Source organism: Papio anubis, chromosome 15, assembly GCF_008728515.1.
Source record: "Papio anubis isolate 15944 chromosome 15, Panubis1.0, whole genome shotgun sequence".
NCBI classification, from domain to species: Eukaryota; Metazoa; Chordata; class Mammalia; order Primates; family Cercopithecidae; genus Papio; species Papio anubis.
This window is the reverse complement of record NC_044990.1, coordinates 69130756-69137905: the sequence shown is the minus strand read 5'-3', so window position 1 is coordinate 69137905 and position 7150 is coordinate 69130756.

Below are 7150 nucleotides of genomic sequence, written 5' to 3'. Positions count from 1 at the left end.
TTTTTCTGAGATGAAAGGGGAGGGGGAGGAGTGGATTGTGATTAAAATGCTACAGACTCCCTGTTCTTATGAAAATTTAGATCTTTTTGAATAACATTTTCTTCTTCTTTTATCCCTTTAGGACAATTTCCAGAAACTTTATTTAATTTTTATTTTATTCTTAAGAAAAAACAATTATGGTGGTTGTTTCACTGGGAAGTGTACTACTGGAGCTCTTCATATGGCATTAGGAAAGTCATCTTGCGACTTGCATTTTCTGGTTGTGTGATGGTGGCATCAACATTACCTTGAACTAAAACTTCTGTATCACTTTGTCTTTTTGTTGTTGTTGTTGTTTTCTTTTGAGATGGAGTCCGACTCTGTTGCCCATGCTGGAGTGCAGTGGCATGATCTCTGCTCACTGCAACCTCTGCCTCCCAGGTTCAGGTGATTCTCCTGCCTCAGCCTCCTGAGTAGCAGTGATTACGGGCGTGCGTCACCATGCTCAGCCGATTTTTGTATTTTTAGTAGAGTCGGGGTTTTGTCATGTTGGCCAGGCTGGTGTCAAACTCCTGACCTCAGGAGATCCACACTAGTCGGCTTCCCAAAGTGCTGGAATTACAGACATGAGCCACCGCGCCCAGCCCACTTTGTCTTATTAGTTCTCCTATTGCTGCTTCTGATGCTTCAATACTTTTCTTAAATAATTACATTTCTTACTTTATTTCTTTTTTTCTGTTACCTCTACATTTACTCTGAGGGCTCTAACTGCACCATGTGTACCTCCCAGGGGCCAGAATAGGTCCCGCGGACTGCTGACCCAGTAACAACTTCATTGTGACCATGATGACTTTTCAGTGAGGCTGACTCCTCAGAGTGTATTCTGCCTGCATTGTCTTCAGTCTATTTTAATGTTAGTTTGCTCTCTTAGAGCTCTTAGAGGCCCTATTCTCCTTGGCCATTACTCAGGGAAATAGTAAACAGTTTCAGGCAGAGGGCCATTCTGAAGTTCGTCCTTTTGAAGAGCATGTTCCTCATTTGTCTAAGATCTCTTCGTGATCATTTCTTTTAAGCTTTCCTCTTTAAGTTTGTGTCTGATGGAGTTCAGATACATATTTGCATACATCAGAGGCTGAGTATACCATAATAAACCACACTTTCAATTATTAATCCCATACTCTTGCTGTTATGTGTCATATATATTTTTATATATATATATATATATATATATATATATATATTTTTTTTTTTTTTTTTGAGAAGGAGTCTCATTCTTCACCCAGACTGGAGTGCAGTGGTGCTATCTCCGCTCCCTACAAGCTCCGCCTCCCGGGTTCACGCCATTCTCCTCCTGACTCACACTCCCGAGTAGCTGGGACTACAGGCGCCCGCCACCATGCCAGGCTAATGTTTTTGTATTTTGTTAGTAGAGACGGGGTTTCAACATGTTAGCCAGGATGGTTTCGATCTGCTGACCTAGTGATCCACCTGCCTCGGCCTCCCGAAGTGCTGGGATTATAGGCGTGAGCCACCGCGCCCGGCCTATTACAGTTTTTATTTAAAGTTAATGTATCATTATTCATAGCAATTAATGCTACATTAAAAGCTATGATAATTGCTATGACTAATCAGTTGATAACTTAATGGTTTAGAACAGTCACCAACTGGATAAACCTACCATTTTGCCAAATTTTGCCATTTTGCCATTTTGTGATGCCGCATGGGGTTCCTGGAAAGTCAATAGCTCTAGAGATTGTATAGCTCAGAGTGCAAAGGTAGTGCCTGTCGAATTTGAATATGCTCAACATTGAGACGAGTCAATATTTGGAATGATTGCGTCTTTTCTCAGATTTTCTCAGACTCTCTTTTATTACTTTTGTATTTCTTAAATTGTCTCATACATTTACATTATCTTCAATGTAGTGTTTCTTCTCCTAACATAGAGCCGCCCAAAATATTTTTCTTTCCTCATGCTTTTATGATCATCAACTAAAAATACTTAACTTATACTTTTTGTCAGCTTATCCAAAAAAACTCTTTAATGAATGGTTTATGAATTTAAATTAGTTAGTAGAGAATTTTAAGATGAGTTTAGAATTTTAGCAAAACTTCCTCTAAAATGTCTTGGAATAGTAGCTGGGATTATTATATTCTTTATTTTAATCACTCATATTTGTTAAAATTTACAGGTTAGTCCATTTTAAGCATAGGCATACACTTTAAAAAGAAGGCAGAATGGCATTCTCTGATTCTGGTTACCAGAGCATTGTCTAGGAGTTGAACAATGGAACAAAGTATGGCAGAAACAGGTGCTTCAGTCACCTCTCGTTGACATGTGGTTTGCATTTACTGACACTCCACTTCTTTTTTTGGACTGGTTTTACTCTTAAGGCATTTCTCCTTCTTTTAAATCTCTGAAGAACTCTGCTATTGTATGCACAGTCTCAGGTTCAGAGGCACCACTGACTATGCTCCTCACATTCTGATGACAAGTCGTCTGAACTGTTCCAAATTGACGTGTTAATCAGACTGGCCTCATCGTCTGTACTGGCCCATTCCAGACTTCCAGACCCCTACTCTTTTTTTTTTTTTTTTTTTTTGAGATGAAGTTTCATTCTTGTCACCCAGGCTGGAATGCAATGGCGCATTCTTGGCTCACTGCAACCTCAGCCTCTCTGGTTCAAGCAATTCTCCTGCCTCATCCTCCCGAGTGGCTGAGATAACAGGCACCCACCACTACGCCTGGATAATTTTTGTATTTTTGGTAGAGACGAGGTTTCACAATGTTGGCCAGGCTGGTCTTGAACTCCTGACCTCAGATGATCCACCCGTCTCGGCCTCCCAAAGTGCTGGGATTACAGGCATGAGCCACTGTGCCTGGCCACCCTTACTTATTCTAAATAAAATGTGGGCTGTTACAAAATTTAATTTCTAGCTTAAATGTCCTTTGTACCATCTTCAGAAATATCCTGCATCAATGACTATAGAGAGAAAAAGAGACAAAGTGGAATGATAAAAATGATTGTTATGACTTCTGAATTCTAATACTAGTTTGGCCACTTTCATGTCAATGTGGGAGAACTTTGTATGTCATATTATCCTTTCAACATCTGTGAGTATTTCAGAGAGGAGTTGGAAAAATTAAATCTGAAAGTGCATGTGTGCATGACTCACTTATTAGGAAATTTTTATTATATTTTGTTTTTTGGTAAATTTTTATCTTATAGAGATGGGATCTTACTACGTTGGTCAGGCTGGTCTTAAATGCCTGGCCTCAAGCTATTCTCTTGCCTCTGCCTCCCAAAATGTTGGGATTAAAGACACGAGCCAGTAAAATTTTTTGATGGAATGAAGTTTAGTCAGTCTTCACGGTGAAAACTGTGGTGTTAATAATGAGTCAAACCAATTTCTTAGTAAGGCAACAGGTCTTTTTAACTATGCAAATTAATAAGCAGGTAAAATGCACAATAAACATCAATAGCCCAAGACAAGTTATAGAAAAATCATATTTAGAAACTAAGAACTGGAATAATAACAATTGAAAACAAAGCTCAAGAATGAAAGCATAAGCACAAAAAAAAAAAGTGGAGAAAAATAAAAAACATGATTAACAATTGAATGGAGACAAGCAACTGATGAACTTAATTCTTCCTTCCACCACTAGCAGTGATTTACTAAAAATTCCATGGTCAAAAAAAAAAATTTAAGAATTAACCCCAGTGCCTGTGTGCTAAATCATGCACAAAAATCAAAACTCGAACAGACAGCTCTGCTTAGGTTCTGGCATGCTGATTGTATCCAAAGAACAAGGTAGAGTGTATATTTTGTTGGTTATATTTTGACCTAGACTCCTTCAGCGGAAGGAGAACAGAAACAGAAACACAAGAAACGGAAACACAAGTATGAAACAAATTCCAAACTCAACACATTAGAAGACCTCTTATCAGGTGCAAGGTCCTTTTGTGCTGTTGTTATTGCTAAGATGGCTTTTAAAAATTACTTTTCCTTCTTCTGATTTTTGTAATTCTGAATATTGTTTTCAGTCAAAGTTAATATAACAGACAAAACTCCAAACTAATTAAGAATCCTTAATTTTGGTAATTCAATGTTATTATTGATAATAGACATGTATTTCTCCTTCCCAGAAAAAGACTAAATATTCCTTTGTAGATGTTGCCCTAGTCTGCCATTATATTGGGCTTCCAGAAAACTTTCTGACATGTCTTTAATCTTCTTATATATATGCAATAGACTTATTTTTTGAGAAAGGAAACTAAATGTATCAAAAGCCTTTTATTTCACATTTCTGTCCTATCAACTAAAAAAGAAAATTGTTCAGTGTTTCAAAATTAGTTTTGCAGTAAAAGCATTGGGAGAAAAATGCAGTAAAATATATTAATTTAATTTTAACATAAAATTATATAAACATTTCCAAATAATGTGCTATTCTGCAAAAGCTTTTAACATTGTTAATTTATGTAATCATTTTGTATTCCCTTTGCTGTTTCCTTTTAAATATCCTTTTACCCTTTATTCTTTACTTTTTATTTATTCATAAGTTCAATACTTCCTTTGTCTGGTATCTTTACTCAGAAATATTCAAAATATATTTAAAGACACACTGTTTGTAATTATAGACATTCACAGACAAATATCAGAATATCAGATCACACGCAACTGTCACAAGTGCATTATATTACTACTACTAAGCTGTGTTAGTTTTTGCATTTATAGAGATTAAATAGTATTATTTCACAAGAAAGGCAAAATAGAATAATTGATGTTTTGAAACACTAAATCCAAAAAAAAAAAAGACAGAAAAGGAATTATAACTTATGTATTGTACTGTTACACACACAATTTTTTACCAGTTAATAGTCAAGGCACTGTTACAATAACTATGCTAATGAGTTTTTATGTGAGTTTTTACTTGAGTATGTTCATGATACTTACATTCCAAGAGAGTATGGCATATTCTTGGCCATCCAAAAAGCTGATTTTCCATGTGATCTTGTGGCATTATGGAAATAAACACAATAGAATGTTCTTATTCAATCAAAACAACTTTATTTGGGCAGAAGCCCAGTCACAAAGACCCAAAAGGGTCTTGTTCAAGTCTAAGAGTATACATTTGATACAAGTTTTAGCAGCATTTCTGCTACTCAATGCTATGAGTGTGTACTCAATGCTATTAGTGGGTTTTTTTTTTTGGTTTTTTTTTTTTTGAGACAGTCTCACTGTTGCCCAGGCTGGAGTGCAGTGGCACGATCTCAGCTCATTGCAACCTCTGCCTCCTGGATTCAAGCGATTCTCCTGCCTCAACATTCTGAGTAGCTGGGATTACAAGTGCATGCTACCATGCCCAGCTAATTTTTGTATTTTTAGTAGAGACGGGAATAAGATCCGTCTTATGCAGAAATAAGATTACTGTCTCCTTACAAGTTATCTGGAGGAATCAGTCACTCAAGGGCCATTTTTTTTTTTTGATGCTCTTAGCTAGAATTCATACTATTTGAATATATTCTAACTCCTTGCTTGTTATTCTACCTTATAGTATTGGTGCTATACTGAGAATTAGCAATAGTTCCACCTCACTCCTTGGATGTTAGGCTTGACATGATGATTAGTAAAAGACACCAGTGTCAATTAATTATAGCTGTGAAACAAACCACCTGAGAGTTTAGGGCTTAAAAATACAGCCAATATCCTGTGATTCTGTGGATTGGCTGGGAAATTCCAGGTTTACCTGGCCTTCTTCTTGAGAAGGCATTTAACTGACCTTCAACTGGGCTGAAGTTCAAGCTGGAACTTGGGAATTTCAAGATGGTCTTTTTCATCTCTCACCATTGGTGCTGGCTGTTGCCAAAGGCAGCTGGCTTCACCTTCATGTAGCCTCTCTTCTCCAACTGCCTAAACTGGTTTCCAGATATGGTGATTTTCCATATATGGTAATTCAGGAGGGCTAGGTGAAAAGTTGCAAAATCTCTGTGGCCTAAGTCCTTGAACTCACAAAATGTCACCTTTGCCACCTTCTAAATTGGCCAAAGCAATATACAAGCCAGCCAAGATTCAAGGTCAGAGAAATGAACTTTACCTTTTAGTTTGAAGAACAGTAAAATTGTGTTACCACATTTTAAAATGTTTAACAAACCCCTCTGGGATGACACGGCATTGTGGACTATAGTTCATTTCCAAAAAGATTTTCCTTCCTGCAATGCACCCATATGTACAGCAGAATAAAAAATGAAAAGTGGAGTGAGGATGAGCTTCAGTCCTGACAGCCCTCTGGGCTAGGCAGTTTCATTCAAATGTACAACCTACACAATTGTATGTAACGGCTCAGCTTGCCTTTTAAATTAATTCCCGAGAATCTTGATGCACAGTGTTAAAGGAAGACATTTTCATCTGGGGCACACCTAGAGAACAAGATAACTCTATTAGAGAGCATCTGGGTATGAGAGAAATGATAAATTAGCCTTATTTTGTGTTAATCGAATAATATTTGAAATAATATTGTATATATTTACAGGTGTCAATTTTTCCTTACATGTTCAAAGTAGAGAATGAAAGGATATTCAAACTATGATATATATTAAACAATTGAAAGAATCGAGACTGTTAAACCTCATAAAAAGAATCTGAAGTGCTATGTAATATATGACTTTACCTAAATAAAATATTGTCCTTAGGAAAAGTGATTAGACTAATCTGTGCAGGGCCACCGATTACTAGGAAATGCAAAGTGACTACATGTACAGTATTCCTTAAGAACCCTGATTTTTAAAATTTATTTTAATTTTAAAATTTTTATTATATACAGACAAATTATAGTTGGGTATATTTTTGGGGTATGAAGTAATATTATAGTTTTTTAATACAATGTGGAAAGATTGTCACATGGCATGAGATTTATAAAACGATTTGACAATTATTTGGGGAAGGTGGAAGTTTCTCAACACTGTCACATTAATGAATCAAAAATTGAAATCATTTGTTATGAAAGAGGGAGGAAAAATAAATTTATAATGCTGTGTATTTGTACATGCAACAAATTTCTCTAGAAAAGTTCGTAAGCATCCGTTATTGTCAAATTTACAGAGAAAAAAGTGTGTCTTGGAGAGAAGGAAGAGAGGAAGAAGTAGTTTTCATGTATACTCTTTAGAAACTTGAA